Source organism: Diuraphis noxia, unplaced genomic scaffold (assembly GCF_037042655.1).
Source record: "Diuraphis noxia isolate RWA-SAM2 unplaced genomic scaffold, SU_Dnox_SAM2 contig0002, whole genome shotgun sequence".
Classification (NCBI taxonomy): domain Eukaryota; kingdom Metazoa; phylum Arthropoda; class Insecta; order Hemiptera; family Aphididae; genus Diuraphis; species Diuraphis noxia.
The window spans coordinates 69,192,245-69,204,554 of record NW_028301712.1 but is presented as its reverse complement, the minus strand read 5'-3'; the positions used below and the strand labels follow the sequence as shown (position 1 = coordinate 69,204,554).

Genomic DNA, 12,310 nt, shown 5'->3' with positions numbered 1-12,310 from the left:
TTACGTATAAATAGTTATAATTTCTTGATCTACGAATTTATTATAATTATACTATTTACCTATACTAAATCGTACTACAACTAAACTAGGTAATCATTTTGACTATTCTTATGCGTTTCAAAATATCGGTAATATTTATAATTTATACCAGCGGTCCTCACTAGGATTGTAGAATGGGCCAAATGTAATTTTTGAAAGTTATTTGCGGGCCGCATACATTTTTAATTATTTTTTTAATAATTAAAAAAACATAAAAATTATATATATATATATATTCAATATTGTTAGGAAAGGGTATTGTAGGAAAAAGTACGTGAATGACATAAATGTTTTTCTTGGATTTATAATTACAATTTTAAATTTCAATTCATAGTTTATTTTATACAAAATACAAATTATTCATATTACCTATTATATTAGTTTATTAAATTTATATATTTTTTAAATTATTAGATTAATACTGATAGTTATATAATTAAAATTAATTAATTTGATTTAATGTTGTTTTGATGTTGATGGACGGTACCTTTCTGTTTCTTTTATAATTTTATTTATGTCTACGGTTGTATTTGATGTTGACAACCGCAGCGAATCGTCCAAATGCACATCACTCAAACGATTTCTGTATTTGTTTTTTATAAATGTTACCTAACTAAAAGCAGCCTTACATAAATATGTCGATCCAAAAATTGTTAGAATACCTTTTACGTTTGATAAAAGGGAAGGATATTGATGTTCCTCAAGTGTATTCCAAAATCCCACTGTATTATTTTTACCATTAAAAATAAATTACAATTAAAATTTTGGATTTTAGAATGAACAATTTAATTTTAGTGCGGGCCGCACTAAAGTTACTAAAGGGCCGCATGTGGCCCGCGGGCCGCGTAGTGGGGACCGTTGATTTATACCATAAAATATCCAATATAACAATATACTTTGACCTTCATTTGTCAAAATGTACTTAGCTATAATAGCTATGTATATTTGGGTCGCTTTACCGAATTATATTAGTTACCAAATGTAATTTAACTTTGTAATGCTTAAGGGACTGGCAAATCAATTCGGTGCACAATTCAATTTTAATACATATTATATTCAATACAACGTACTATAGGCAAGTAATCCGTTCATACATAAATGTAACCCCGGGAGAGACTTAAACGCAGTGACAATACACGGAGAAGGTTGACGACCGGTACCTACTAAAGAATATATATTATTTTTTTTAATAGAAAAAAGTCATAAATATACAATTTAATGAATTAAATAATTCAAAAAGAAAATAGTATATCATATCATTCCTACCGATTTACTAAGTCAGTAAATAAAGTAACAGTATAAAATATAAAGTACCTACTGAAAACGATAGACGAAAATGAAATGTAGCGAATATATGTGTCTAATAAACTCTTGGCATAAAAAAAAAATATGATTAGGTATTTTACCTTTAAGGTAATTAGAATTTATCACGTTATTATCATTATTAAAATATCTTTAGTTGAGATACTATTTTTCTAAAAACTGGATTTCATAATAAATATGTAGTTATTATGATATAATTGAACACCTACACCTAGTGTTCAATCAAATTTATTAAAAATCACAATAATATGTTGTTTAAAGATAATTTCATTCTATACACATTGTTATAATATTATACACCAAAAGTGTAAATTTATATTTCAAAAACAACGTACTTCATTATAAAATTATGAATCACTGTAAATTGCGTCAAATTTTTAATTTGTTGTGTAAATTGTGGAACATGTATGTTTTGTATATATGCGTAAATATTTTTTATTCGAACGCGTAAATCACGTCCGTAGCTTTTCCTTGCAAAATCGCAAAATCAATATTTTACAACCCATCCCAAAAAAGTGTATGATTAAAAATGTATAATTAAAGATGATATGTAAATATGAAACCGGTAAAAATCAATAAGGAAATTCCCGCAAAATATAGTCCAAGTAATTCTTTTTTTTAAGTTCATACATTATGTTATGTAGTTAATTCAATGTTTCTTGTCCAGTCATTTTTTTGAATTTTATTGGCTGACTTTTCGGTAGAAAATATACGTATCACATCGCATGATTTTTAAAACGCCAATGAAATAATTATGAAATTACGTTTGGGTGTGATGCATTGTTTAATTTTAGGATAATAATTCCGAATTTGGCCGAATTCAAATAATATGGTAAAAAACCTACGTCATTATTGTTAAATACGTTTTAAAATTTTAAATATGTATAGTAATTAGTCAGTAAATTGTATTACACTACTATATTATAACTGCATTTTTGTATTTAAGACATACCTTCGAATCCTCAAATTGTGAGGTAATTTGTATAAGTCAGTTAAATTAGTTAACTTCATTTAAAATTCACAAAATAATGAATAGAAATAAACAAAGTAGTACGTTATAATTATATAAAGATTTATTTTGAATTTTCGACCGTGAAAATAAAGTATTTTTTAAAAGAAAGAGTCACCATCAGCTAATCGCCACCCAACACAAGGTGCTCGGTCACGCTCTAATTTTGCCGGTAAAACGTGTACAAAACTACAAAAGTAAATTTCAATAACAAAAAAAAATTCAAATAACGAACGAAATAATTATTGACTAATAAAACTATACATGTACTTTTAACAATGACAGAGTTTCATCGACACAATTATTATTTTTAATTCGAATTAATTGAATAAAAATATTAATTACCTACTTATAGATCAACTTTGAAATTGAACAACTCGGTAGTTGTTCATGATTCAGCATTCATTAGTTATTGATATAATTAAAATGTTATAAAAATAGTAATATGGTTTCTGAAACTTACGATCAAATATGTAATAAATTGTCTGAAGTAGATAATACTATTATGTTTCGTCAATCGACAACTTGACCTCTTGTCCTGCGTTTTTTTATTCATATGTTTGAAGAAAAAAATGTTAAATAAAAAACTCATAAACCAGTGACACAAAAAATTACGACTATACAAAAATAAAAATAAAATTATTGAACACGATTCGGCGAAGCACGTGCAATTGGTGTACACTCGGTGGTGGTTGACACGCGGCGCGCGTGTGAGTGGGCCGGCGCGCAAGAAGATACTGAATACCCGAGTACCCGACTGCTCACGCGCTGCGTCAGTTATCCTTAGTTGTGGCTTACCACGAATTCCCCGGTGACTCCCGAGACACGAGACGTGTACTCGTTTTCATTGGACGGTCGTTTTGGTAAAAAAAAAAAAAAAACGTGATATGACATATAGGTAGTCTTAAAAAAATATTTTATTTATTTCTGTACTTACATCAGACCCTTTCACAACAGAAACATTTTTATGGTTTTAATTGAACGTTTAATCTTAGTTTTGTACTTACGGGTTACGACGATACCGCTTGCTGACCGTATACAATATGTTTGGGTATTTCTCGCATTTCCGTTATTAATAATATTTAAGATTATATTTTTCCCGGTTTTGGGTTTAATATTATACAATAATAATTGAATAATATAAAACCCAAAACCTAGAATTATTCCATTCGTTTAGATATTTTAAATCATAAAGTCTATATTCATGTTTCGTGTTTATGTTTAACACATAAATAACACATTTTTTTTCTTATATTTTTATTTTTTATTTTTATACACGATCTAAGTATAATACATTATTTTCTGGAATAATAAGTATAATTTTGTATTAATATTTTTAACTGCAAAATACTATTTTACTAATAAACAAATTAAATTACAGATACCTATTTCTATAATCATTTTAACTAATTTAGTTTATTTATTGATAATATAAACAATTTTGTCCATCAAAAATCACCAATCAATTTCAATATTTTTTCTCCGAACGCAGCGCTTATGCCGGTATACAACTTCCTAGGTACTACTTACCTTTTTTCAAAAACATAATGCACATCGTGATTTGACATCTTTCCTACCCATATTTTCATTATAATAAAGAAAAATCAGATAATATAAACTACCCTAAGAAATTTAATCCATTCTTAAATCAACATTCTTTATAATGTGTATTTACCCAAACGTGTCTTAGAATTGAATCGAAATAATGTCCTGAACAAAATAAAGCCCATATAACTATTGACAATAAAATATTATTTGAAAAGGACACAATATGATGAATAACATTATTATATCTAATCGAACTTAATCTAAGCAAAACTTATATCGTAAACAATATGTTAATACAATAATGTAAACTAATGGCCTGTAGTAGCCAATGTTATTAGGATCAATAAAAAAAAAAACAATAGTTTTAAATTCAAATTTATAAATTATATTCCGATATGAAACATTTTATTATAACACACACAACATAACATAATACTGATATATATGATCTATCGTAAAATATTAGCATTGGTTGCCTTGTCGTATGCCAGACTCCGAGTCGAAATCAAAACTTCAAAATGTTTGATAAATAGCAACCGAACATTAGCATTATAGTATACAAATTTTAGATTTTTTAAGAAATCTAATAGTTTCAATAAAAAAAAATAAATATTGATTTTTTTTAAATTTGTATTAGCTTCAACCAAAAGTTATTATAGCTCAACAATTAGTTGAACAACAAGATAAGGATGTGGCATTAATATGAATCAATCTTATAATTTATAATTACAATATTAATAATAAGAAAATCATAAACTCAACTCCTTAATATAAAAATTAGATATGTTAATAATATGATATGTATGTACTGAAGGTATGATTTGTGTGTGTGTTGTGGAATAGCAGTGGTGGGGAGTGGGATTTTATTTAACAAGGATAACTGTACAATTAGAAGAGAGTTAAGAATTGATTTTCATTGTCGAGGGATTTAGGGATGATGGAAAGGGGTTGCTCGGGTCTCGGGTGTAGGCGTGTGAAATGTAATTTCGGCGTATGAAGATTTTTCTATTAGATTTGAACTGTTGAATAAAAATGATTGATTTTGATTGTTTTACTATCTTTAGGTTTTGTGTGGCTTAATATAATTAAAAATAATTATAATTTGTTTAGTCTTATAGGACATAGTTAATATTTTTAGTTTTAAAAATTAAACATCATAAAACCTTGAATGCAATAATGCGTTTAATGCATTTGCCTTACAATATATTGTCTATAGTTCTATAGTAATGGAAGTATGACTTGTAAGTTGTAGCTAATCATCTATGCATGAATGTCTATATGTTAATCTATAGAAAACGCCGTATTAGTAAAGATTTCATAAATTTGTAATATCTCCATCAGTATTGTGATTAGTTGGCTACATCCGAATTGCCAAAAAAAAAGCGATGTGGTTGACAACCGATCGAAATACCGTATTTTTCGAAACAGGTTCGAATTTCGTGCGTGTATTTTCGGTGATAGATTGGAATTGCACGCGTACAAGTTTTAATAGCCGATCATTTGAGTTTATACTGTAGTAAATATAATATAGTAATATTTAGTTAAGTAGAGTAAATTCGATAATATTATGGATTTTCTCCGAGGAATGAGATTAGATTAGTGAATAGCGATTAGAAATGATCATAATTTGATAAGTATGTAACAATATAAATACGATTTGTAATTTTCGACAATCAGTTAATACAATTAAGTTGGCAATTAGACCAATTTAACGACAAAAAAAAAGATGGAAATTATTATTATATGTTTAGCGAAAAAAAAAAACTATATTTAATTGATGGCTATAAATTTAATTTTAATAAATATTTAAAGTCATGTAAGATTTTACACTGAGAATTACACGAAGGAGATATAAGTAGTCTAACTAATACAGACACAATGCGTATAAGAAAAAATATTCACTATACACGTTCAAGTATGATCACAAAGTTGCCTACAAATTTAAATGAACTAAATTTGGCTTTAACAAATTTAGGTATAATCAAAACATATCGAGATGAATTATTTTTGTTAATTAATAATTCAGAAAAAATACAATAGCATTTTCAACACAAACTAATTTGAAATATTTAACTGAATGTGCCGTTTTATATATTGATGGTACCTAGGTATGTTTAAAAGTTGTACTAAACCATTTTATCAATTATTTATTATTCATGGAGCAAAAATTCAAATTATACTCCGCTAGTAATTTTTTATTAACAAGTAAGACTACAAAAATATATAAAAATTTTCTGATTTGTTTGAAAAAATTGGTGAATTAAATTTGACTTTTACACCACGTATAATTTACACTGATTTCGAACAAGCTAACCTGCACAACCTAAATTAAACTTTAAACTTATTCTTTCTAAATGATTCTAAGTTCTTTACTTTAAAAAACTTGGCTTATAAACCAAACAAATATTTTATTTTTCATATTTTGCACAAAATAATGTTATTACAACATTATAATATCATGTAATTAAGGTAAGGAAATGAGCTATAATACCTATTGTTATGCCACAAAAAAACTAATAAAAAAAAAAGTAAGTAAATATTTCAATTCAAAATATTATGACGATAAAAAAGATAATTACTGTAACGTTAATATATAGGCATCTACTAATTTCTATAAATGTTACAAGAACAATAAATAAAAATGTATCTTATATACATTAATTTCATTATGAATAAATATTTTACGTTTTCCTCAGCAAACTTTCAATTATTTACTGTGTTGAGGAAAAAATAAACTACCAGTTAGTAGCAAACATGTTAAGTAATTACCTCACTTTAAAATAATTATCTCATAGATAATTAGTAATTATTAGAAAATCATAACTTAATTAAAACCATATCGACTATTCTATAATATTTATATAAAACAAAATGCCAAACACTGACTCTTAAATCACTTCACACGTAACTACTTTAAAACAAATAATGATTGCTCTGAAATTGAATTTGATAAGACATCAACTCAAAATAAAATATATTTTCATAATTTTATTATGAACTACTAGGAAAAAATTATCTATATTTGTTAATTCAATTAAAATTCAATTTGAAAAATATTATGATAAATTAAATTAATATATTGCATGAATAAAAAATTATACAAACTTTTTTGTTTCCTTTAAAATTACTTCATTCTAAAATTACAACGGAAAATGAAAAAAATTATTAAAACATTAATATTTTATTACTTTATTTTATAATACTTAATTAAGTACCTATTGTAAATATTTATATTTTAAAGTTTATAATATGATACATTAAAAATGATTTATACTCTATGTTATGATTTTATTAATTACCAGTTCACGCAATATATATATATATATATATGTGTGTGTGTGTATTTAAAAAAAGAAAAATTAACATATTTTATTGTCTTAATAAATAATTATATTGCGTTCCACGTTCTCGATCGTTTCGAAATTCTAGTAGAGAAATATACGAGTATAATATAATATATAATTGGTCCCTCATTAATTTCATTTAATAACTAGGTATTCGAATTTTTTTCACACGTTCTCACGTAAGAAATTTCACTTATGTTCATTAAATTATAACAAATATAATGTTTCCCTAGATTAGGTGATTATAATATAGTACATATTATATTATAGACCGTCATCAATAAAGACTAAACGATTTATGGGATAGGTTTTAAACCCACATTTACAGTTAGCCCATTGTATGCATTTTATACACGTAAACGCTCATATAGGTAAGACTACCGATAATCGTGCAGCTAACGGTAGGTATAAAGGTAGGTGGATAATATTTATTTATATCTAGGGCAGGGTAATATGTCTCACCCCGATTAAATAGGAAGTTATTCCTATTTTGTATATACTTTACCGAAAATTCATTCCTATAATCACCTCGGTCATATACATAATATTTATTAAACAGTTTAAAGAAAACACAATAAGTGTAATAATTTTGGGAGGTTTAAAAGCGTTAACGGGAAAACAAAAATGTGGCCGTATACGACACAACGTATCTGGGTTACATACCTAATTATTTAACCTTAACATATTTTTCGAGGATTAAAAACATCGTTGTGTAACGAATGCTCAAATAAATACGAGCATTCGTTTATAATTGTAGTATATTGCCGGTATGTACATTCTATTCAACGTGATACCAAACCGTAGAATTATTCAAAAAGTTTTTGAATTTTTTATCCACGTTAATAATTTACAATTTATATAATACTTATGATATTTTTGTTGGATTCGTGTATTGTGTAAGTTTGAAATGTAATGTTGAAATGAGAATACGTGAAATAATTAAAAATATACAAGGAAGAACAAAAAAATAATATTATTAAAAAAAAACCATATAATATGTAATCTTAATAATTATTTTGTGTTGCAATGTAAATTGTAAGTTCGAAAGATAGAAGTTATGTTATAATTAGGTCAAAGCTAGGTATATTCATTCTAGTGGCGAAATCACTAGGACTGAAGGATCTGCAACACCCTCAAGTTTTCAAGAAAATTTAAAATTTTCTTCAGTCTACTGTAGTGGCTGTAACCATGAATTAAAATTGTATTTCAGATGAAGGTTTCTATGTATAGTCTAAAACAATATAGACCCACAGCGTTAGCATATCAATTTACCAAACTTATGAAGGAATGAAAGATCCTAATTAAATCTCTCCTAGATAAAAAAATTATCACCCCCAACCAAAAAATCTTTGCTAACCTCTAAGAAAGTTACAAGAATCTGATTAATTATAATACTATAGATGTACTGAAACTGAATTTACGGGCTGAATCAAAAAGATTTGACAAAAAAAAATTATGCTAATTCAACGTATGACAAGTAATATATAGTAGTATATAGTAGTATATATGATAAGTAAATAATTTAAAAAATATACTCATGTCAGCAAATTCTCAAAAATCCTATTTTTAAAAAAGTTATTAGGTTCAACATTAATTTAACCAAAAAATATTTAATTTTAAAAAAATTCTAAAAAATCAACTACTTGACTTAGATAAATCTTTTTAACATCAAAATTATTCTTATAACCAGACTCATAAATAAGCTTTTTTGAATTTATCCAAAAAATTTTTATTAAATTAATTTTTTTTTTCAGTACTAAAAATAAATAAATAAAAAATATTAATTTGAACAAAAGTTATTCCAAAAGTCATTTCTATCTGTTATGCCTTGTATATGTAGTATAAAATATAATACGTTCGTATATAATCTATATACATCTGGCTGATCTCTGCTCTCAGGTGGACACGGATCCCTGGGGAAGACCATACAGACTCGTCATGAAAAAGTTCGGCATCCGCAACCCAGAAACGGACTCCAGGGGCAGAGAAGCCCTGATAGCAGACTCCCGTTCCCTGTGACCGCTGTCACCGACTGGAACTTGGCACCCTCGGCTGCTGTAAATAACATATTCCAGGCATTCGACCCGGAGCGCAATGTACTGGAGTTCCAGAGGGATGGCCACTGACGTTCCACATATCACAGGCGCTAAGGGGACACCGCTGTTTCCAGTCATATATCTACAGGAGAGCCAGGGCCGCCAGTCCACACGGTGGAGCATACTCTATTTGAGTGCTACTACTGGAACACCCTCCGTGACCCTCTGTCCACCCAACTGGATTGCAGACCGTGTACTGCAGGACGCCATTTGACGAGCTTCCAGCAGACCCGGATGGCCGGATGAAAGGTCAGCTGTATTAAGGAACATGGAGGAGTCATTTCGGCTGTTCTATGGGATGGTCGAACGCATCTTCTCACTCAAGGAAGAAGAGGAGCGAGTCCACCAGGCCGCGGAGGTGCGGTGGTGAGATCCTGACGCAGAATCCGGACATCAAACTAGTTAAGCAATTTATCGTAGCCGAAGGCCCTTAGGGAGGCAGAGCCTCCCAGTATTGTACCCATAACTGTAAAATTTTGTTGTAATATTAGTGAGTGGGGGATTGTCCCACCGCTAATAATTAGTGATATAATTGTAATCAATAAACGATGGGAATCAGAGAAGTATATAATGCTAACGCGGTTCCTTCTCTGGCTCTCGATATAAAAGAAAAAAAAAAGAATCTATATACATCTAGCATCTATAGGCCATAGGCGATACTAGACAACTGGGGTGCTATATACTATTAAAAACATAAAATTGATGTTATTTCATTATAATTATACATAATAGTTAGATCTAAAATATCAAGAGGTGCTAAATTAGAACTTGGGGGTGCTAAAGACCCTTTTGCACCCCCCAAGTTGCGCCAATGCTATAGGCTATAGCTATAGATTATTATAATTTTATCTGCCGTCACCCGTCATAATATACCTAATTAAATTAATATGCTCTGGATTATAAACTTTTATTTATAAATAAATAACAAATTTGATTTAGTTTAAAATTTACTACCTAGAATAGATTGACTGAACTTCGATTATAAGTATTAAACAATAATGATTAAATCAAATTGAAATGTGTAAAATAAGATCACTATTCACTACTATAATAAGTGAACGCATATAACAACCCATTCATGTACGACACGTACGTACTATACGTGTATAATGTATTCAATATGTTGCCATGTTGGTATAATTAATTTAATACTGCTATCTTTTTCCCATTAAACATTTCAAACTCACTTTTCTCTTTTCTTCCATTGTGGTTTTATCCCAGCAATAATTGTCGTTAATTTCATATTTTTCAAAAATATATTTTAATACTATAGTATTATGGTTTAGGGGTCATATAGATACAAACATTTAGTATAGACATGATTTCAGGTACCTGTAGTATCGTTTAAAAATTAATAATAATATTCCGACAGATTTGATCGAAACCAACAACTGTAAAGTACCACGATATTTTATATTTAGATAATCTGATAATACGGTATTAAAATTGAAAAATATCCGTCTTCATTATTCTCAATTATGTAATCCGTCAATTATGAAAGAACTCAAAAATATTACGATACTTATTAAAAGTTTTACGATATTTTTGAACAACAATAGTTCAGTACGAAGGAAAAAATAATAAATGATAAAATATAATATAATATTTTGGTAAACTATCGAATTTATGTTATAAAATTAACAAACTTACCGCCATCAATATCATAATAACTAGGTACAAAAAAATATTGTTAAGCGGAGATTTACATAAGATGTCAAAAAAAAAATCAACAATTATATTATAGGTATAGCGCCGTATAGGTATCTCGAGGGCATTGAACTTTTTGACAAAACAGCGATGGAAAAAAATGAACAATAAGTCAACTCGTACCTATATTGCCAATAATTGAAATAATAATCGTAGTCATAAATTAAGAAAATCACGTGCTATCTTTTTACACTTTATTTAAGTTGATCTCTGTTTGAGATTCTATGTGTATTGTAATTTCTTTACGTAGTATTTTAATATAGGTACAGCGATTAAATATTGACAGCATGCTGCAACTATACACTACTGTCTACTACTATACGTCCACATACAATTGGTCTAAGAGCATGTACTTGACTTATAGACATTTGTGTTCTTACAATTGTATGACTCAAGTCGTTGATCACTGATCTCAACAGCGTTCGGCATATTTGGTATCTGACTCACTAAGTGCAGCTGGCACTGGTAAATGCGGCTTTGGATAGTGATAGAATACGCGAGTGGGTGAATTAAACAATACAATGTACCTATACATTTCCATAAATGTTACTATAAAGTGGATGAGAGATTTTTCCCTTCGTTCTGCATCTAACACATTTATATATTTATGATACATGTGTAGTATAATAAATCAACATTTATCGATTCATATCAAACTGGGGTTTGAACTTTAATATAAAATTAAAAATAAGAAGATATCTCCTAAAGGTATGGTATGATTGGAAATCCATACAATATTCTTCCTCGATGCCCCTTATTTAAATCACACGAACTAATAAATTATCTATTCACTTGACTTCAATTGATATCGCTCTACAACTTAGGGCCGTAGCCAGGAATTTTTTCTATACACCTCTTTCATACTGCCTCTTAAAAAAATTTCCAGGTAACCACATATTAAAATGCATTTAATGATTGGAAATAATTTGTCTCTAGGTATCTTGTTTTATTGTTTAAACTCTTATCAATCATTACAATGCACTACAGGCCTATCAATACACCTTGGGCACTATACTATAAATTTAATATAATATTATATTAAGTATTTAATTAGTTTTAAAAAATAAACATTTAAAATTTTACAATATGCTAGACATGTTTACATTTTCTACTTTATTAAAGGAGGGGGTTTGAACTCTCTAAACCCTCCCCGTAGCTACGGCCCTGCAGCACAACTAAATGTGGTACTTAAACATTAAGTAACAAATATACATAGCAATATGAGATAGATATCAGTAATAAAT

General features: G+C 28.2%; 1 protein-coding gene across 5 annotated transcripts in view; it reads right to left on the bottom strand.

The window, feature by feature from the left end:
* The window catches only part of LOC107172425 (metabotropic glutamate receptor 3), a 77,778-nt gene extending 74,659 nt beyond the window's left edge, over positions 1 to 3,119 (bottom strand). For 4 of the 5 annotated variants that reach the window (XM_089220680.1, XM_089220679.1, XM_089220681.1 and 1 more), the window contains exon 1: positions 2,835 to 3,119. The gene's annotated coding sequence lies outside the window, so the exon portion shown is untranslated. The remainder of the gene's footprint in view (positions 1 to 2,834) is intronic. The other variant, XM_015522717.2, reaches the window with a different exon arrangement.
* Positions 3,120 to 12,310: the final 9,191 nt, after the last annotated feature.